The sequence below is a fragment of the Physcomitrium patens genome, chromosome 17, assembly GCF_059467195.1.
Source record: "Physcomitrium patens ecotype Gransden chromosome 17, ASM5946719v1, whole genome shotgun sequence".
Classification (NCBI taxonomy): domain Eukaryota; kingdom Viridiplantae; phylum Streptophyta; class Bryopsida; order Funariales; family Funariaceae; genus Physcomitrium; species Physcomitrium patens.
This window is the reverse complement of record NC_143426.1, coordinates 6,924,646-6,930,000: the sequence shown is the minus strand read 5'-3', so window position 1 is coordinate 6,930,000 and position 5,355 is coordinate 6,924,646. Positions and strand designations below refer to the sequence as shown.

General features: G+C 45.2%; 1 long non-coding RNA gene and 1 pseudogene across 1 annotated transcript in view; one reads left to right on the top strand and one right to left on the bottom strand.

The window, feature by feature from the left end:
- The window catches only part of LOC149987529 (uncharacterized), a 2,316-nt gene extending 1,163 nt beyond the window's left edge, over positions 1-1,153 (top strand). The window contains exon 2 of the long non-coding RNA XR_016497879.1: positions 455-1,153. This is a non-coding gene — a long non-coding RNA (uncharacterized LOC149987529). The remainder of the gene's footprint in view (positions 1-454) is intronic.
- A 1,995-nt stretch (positions 1,154-3,148) lies between these two features.
- Positions 3,149-3,267, bottom strand: LOC112294910 (5S ribosomal RNA; annotated as a pseudogene).
- Positions 3,268-5,355: the final 2,088 nt, after the last annotated feature.

The following is a 5,355-nucleotide window of genomic DNA, read 5'->3' as shown; positions in this document are numbered from 1 at the left end:
TTTCGCGAGGCTCGGCCCCTCTTCCCCTTCGGATGTCTCCCTTCGGTACCACCACATCATGCCATCCAGTCTGGAGCGTCGCCGACTTCCCGTTGGCCAAGGTAGGGCCAACATAAGAGTAGCGGACGAACCAGTCATCTGGTCTTACCGGAGAAAGGGAGGAGGCAGACTGCCACCACCAAAACCCCATTCCAAGCACCAGCAGCAAAAGCCATCATCCTACAAGATGGTCCCACTTCACAAGACGAGGAGGTTCCCCGTCTTCATTCCAACCCCAGGTGAGAGAACACACAAACCTTTCTTTGCGATGGATAAAGGAAAAAGAGAGGCAAAAAGCCAAACAACAAATTCCAACCAGACCCCCAAAGGCACACACCACGAAAGTGGAGCCAGAGAGAGCCAGACAAAGAGAAAGATTGAGAGAGAGAGAGAGCGAGTTAGACCCCCTCGGAAGAGAATCATAGGTGCTGCGGCCTTCCGGGAATGTGACCAGGAAAGATATAAACCGACGAGGCCGATACACACATAAAAATAACCATCACCGCGAAGGAATTCCTCAAAAGACGAATATTAGCAAGAAGTATGTCCAATCCCGGGGGCCCATCGCCCCTCCAAATTAATGGAGGGGACGGATAGAAATTTATAGAAATGTTACTTTTGTGAAACCCCTAGCCGACGAGAAAGGCTCTCAACCGGTTTCGAAGTTCCATTTTCACATTCTGACCTGGGATGTTATGACTCCTCGGCCCACACTGCGAACGCGTCCCACACCCCCTCCAAGATTATCAGGAATTTCACCTGAGCTTGTAATAGAGATCGAGCGCGGTGGCAGTCACAGTGGTGGTCGACCAGGCGGAGCTTGGACGGCCTCGGCAAACACTTCTCCCCACTCTCCCACAATAATATGAGAGAATGGCTTGACAATACCGAGGCCATCGCCCCCCGCCAAAAATGGTTACTAGCTCTTGGGACTCGCTGCGACGTTACGCGTATCGGCATAAGACCAACCCTCTTTTTCCAGTCGTCCGCGCACCAAAAATAAATTTGGCAGCGGGACTCACAATCCTTGACAGCTAGCTCACCATATAATACTCGGCGACCCTCCGCGGGACCTTCTTAGAGGGTCGCGTCGCCAGGAAACTAACCCCCACTCCTCACTGATCCAGGTAACACGCCAGAAGTATTCAGGTAAACCCCCAGTAGTATCCAGGTATCCCCCCTGCGAACGTCGGTACTGGGCTCAAAGAAGGCAGCGAGCAGTCGGGACCCGTAGGCACCGAGCAACTGCCACCCCCTCACGACTTTTCCTGAGACGCTTCAGAGGAACCCTTCCCCCACATAGTATTCTCTGTGGGATTCGGCAGGCCCCCCCGTCCTATTGCACTAAGGAAGTTCCGAGACACCCTTTTTTTTGTGGAAGACCACCCACCTTCCCTGTCCTGCCTGCTATCCTCGCCGCGACTCCTGGTCCCGGCCCTCCTCCCGGGCTTCCTCCTTGTCCCGCTGCGAGTCCCCGACCTCCTCCCCCACTACCTACTCCCGCTGCGGGTCCCAGTCCCGTCGCGAGTCCCGGACTTCCTCCTGCTCTTCCTAATCCTGCGCGACTCCCTACTCCCGTCGCGAGTCCCGGACTTCCTCCTCCTCTTCCTTGTCCCGCCGCGACTCCCTACTTCCGTCGCGAGTCCCAGTCCCGGCGCGAGTCCCGGACTTCCTCCTCCTCTTCCTAGTCCCGCCGCGACTCCTTACTCCCGTCGCGAGTCCCAGTCCCGGCGCGAGTCCCGGACTTCCTCCTCCTCTTCCTAGTCCCTTCGCGACTCCCTACTCCCGTCGCGAGTCCTAGTCCCGGCGCGAGTCCTAGACCTCCTCTTCCTCTTCCTGGTCCCGCCGCGACTCCCGTCGCGAGTCCCAGTCCCGGCGCGAGTCCCGGACTTCCTCCTCCTCTTCCTAGTCCCGCCGCGAGTCCCGACTTCTTGTCCCGACTCCTCGCTGGCTGCCGAGTCTTCCGCCTAGGTAGAAAAAGAAAAAAAGAAAAAAAATTAAGAGAAATAAATAAAATTTTAAAAAATGTATTTTAAAATTAACTCACTGTCTCGACTCCTTGTTGGCCCAGTCTTGTACCTAGACAGAAATATAAATAAAAAATAAAAAATAATGAATTAAAAAATTAAAGTAAATTAATTTACTGGGATAAGGTAGAAAAATAAAATGTAGACAAATACTAAATTGATTTTTTCAAGTGCCACGTGGTACCCTTGCTGATGTGGCTGCCACGTGGTAGTCCATGTCATGTCAAAAATCCACTAAATCGTTTACATGTCACTCTGGAGATAAAATTCGCGTGTGTACAATCAAATTGGTTGCACAAATATGTCAATGACTTGCTAACTAATGCATTGTACAAGTAATCATTGCCCACTAACTAATCCATTACCACTTAACTTCCTGTCTTCAATTCTTCATCCTCACACTCCACATCCAATTTTATTTTTGTTTGTGTGAATTCTTAAATCTATCTTCTCTTTACATACTCCAAGGCCAATTTTCTAAATCCTATATAATCTATGTGGATCCTAGAATCTAGGTTTATATACCCTATGCAAACCCTAAACCCTAAACCTAAACCCTGAACCCTAAGCCCTCACCTCATACTTTATTTTTTTAATCATACAACCTAGACTCTGAAATTTTAATCTCACAACATATAAACTAGCATTGTAATTTCAAACCCCAGCATTTTTGTATTGTGATAATACATGTTTGAAATAAGAACCCTTTATTTATTTATTTATTTATTTTTTAACACTACACTGTGCCACATAAGCACCAAAATGTAAATAGATCAAAATGTGAATTTAACTTCTAAGATGTAAATATTATATTCTCAACCTTTTTCATTTTTTTTTTTTAAACTTTTGAAATGCCACATGGACTGAGCCACGTCAGCAAAGATGTCACATTGAATGACAATGCAAGGTATACAATAAATTAGAATTTAATCTCTAATCTTATGCGTTTTTAACATTTCTATTTTATATTTATTTTTGAAATGCCACGTGGACTATGCCATGTCAACTAAATGCTTGCCACGCGTCACATGAGAATGCTAAGTGGACTGCCACGTCGGAGAAGATTCGGGCGGATGCAAATGTGGATGCAACACCGAGACTTCCCGGGAGGTCACCCATCCCAGTACTATTCCGGCCCAAAGACGCTTAACTTCAGAGTTCTGATGGGATCTGGTGTAGTAGCCTTGGTATGACCGAATCACATCAGTAGTCCTCAACTTCCATCTCTTTATTCCTTCCCTAGTGCTCGTAATTGCTTGCTAGATGGATGAATGGTCCTTGCATTTAGTTGTCATTTTTCAATGACAAATCTAAAACCCATTGTTCTTCACATTTTCATACTTGCTTGTTTGTGTTTGTGTTTGGGTCTCAACTCTTTGTTTAAATCATAGGTCCTAATTTTATGCCACATCATTGCTACCAGGTGAACGATAGGGCCGGTTCGTTCGTTCATTCGTCTTAACACATCATTCTTCCTCAACTTGGACTGTGTCGTTCATGAGGTCACCGTCTGTTTAATGAGAAACAAAGGACCTAGTTTGGTAAAATCTTCGAGCTTGGCACCAAGTTACTACCTACTAGTTAAATGCTGGAAACTTGGACCCCAGACTTGACTTGAAGTCAGAATAGTGGTCAACACGCAATTAAGAAACTATTGTCAAATGGGCAGAATGGAATTAACATTTGACATGATGTGATAGCACCAGAGCGCAATATTGAATTGTTAGGCATGCATCTGTGAACTACCATCTGAGTGGGCGGATAAGTTTACAAATGATTGTGATTGCAGGCTCAAGAACGTTAATTAGAGGCCATAGCACGTAATTAAGAGAAAATTCACCACATTTATTTTTGCTGAGAGCGAGAAACTTTGAGGGACTCCGGCACTCAGGCATTCTAAATGACTAATACGTGCAGGGCGGTGAGGCATTGCATTAAATCAAAACATATGGCCCCAACTTGCGTCACAAGCTAGTTAGTCGACCTGTGCTTTGATTTCCCGCATTTTCATTATATTTTCAATTCTTGGACTTCAAAATCAATGTGGAATGACAATGGAGCTCTATGATTTGCTGAATCGGTATATGCTTCACATTAAGGTCCTTCGTTTGTTTATGAAACTTACAAAGTACCATGAAATTTATAAGACGTTGCGCGCTGCAATTGCTGTGAGACGGTTGTAAGCTGTGTGAAAGATCAACAGTCAAGCTCGACGAATCGCAGTAGATGCGTGGATCGGAGCTGTATAATTTACGTAATAATTCCAAGTTGGGACAGAGACCAGTTGCAGCCAGGCTTGATCGAGTTGGGTGTCGGTTGTTTGGAAAAGTGCTTATTCCACCAAATAGAGATGGAATTTTTGGGATTTGTTGCAACTATAGAAGGCTTGAAGATGGACTCAAAGAAGGTGGAAGCAATCTTGTCTTGGGAAGTCCAAAAACAGTTAGAGATGTACAATGTTTCCTTGGTTTTGTTAACTTCTATCGAATCTTCATTAAGAATTATTCTCGAGTTGCTGCCCCACTCACTCGATTGACATGCAAGGACAAGCTCGAATGGGGACTTCAAGCGGAGAAAGCATTCCAAGATCTCAAGACGGTATTTACTACGGCTCCAATCTCGATACACCCTGACTTTACAAAGACCTTCTATTTGGAAACAGATGCTTCAGACTTTGCTTTAGGAGTTGTGCTTTCGTAGATGGACGCAAATGAGAAGCTCCACCCGATTGCGTTCTATTCTCGGAAGTTCTCTGCTACGAAAATCAACTATGAAATCCATGACAAAGAATTCCTTGCAATAGTAGATTCTTTCCAAGAATGGCATCATTTTCTTGAAGGCGATGCGCATCCGGTGATTGTATATATAGATCACAAGAATTTAGAGTACTTTATGTCAGCTCGAGTTCTAAACCGTCGTCAAGCTTGATGGAATATGTCGCTATCATGATTTGACTTTGTTATCACATATCAACTTGAGAAGCAGCAAGGACTATCAGATGCATTATCAAGGAGATCATATCTTGCGCCAAAGGCTGGAGAAGCAGCGTTTGATCAAGAATGTACGACATTATTAAAACCAGAGTAATTTAAGATTTATGCAGCTGTCATCCCGATTAATGTCGACTTCCTCGATTAGGTACGTGCTGCGACTATTCAGGATTCAGTAGCTCTTGACATCAAACAACGTGTCAATAATGACAAGTTCAAGGTGGATGGAGATCTTCTTTATTTTGAGGAGCAGCTGTACATCCCAAAGGCACTAGTACGACTTCAAGTTCTCTAATCTT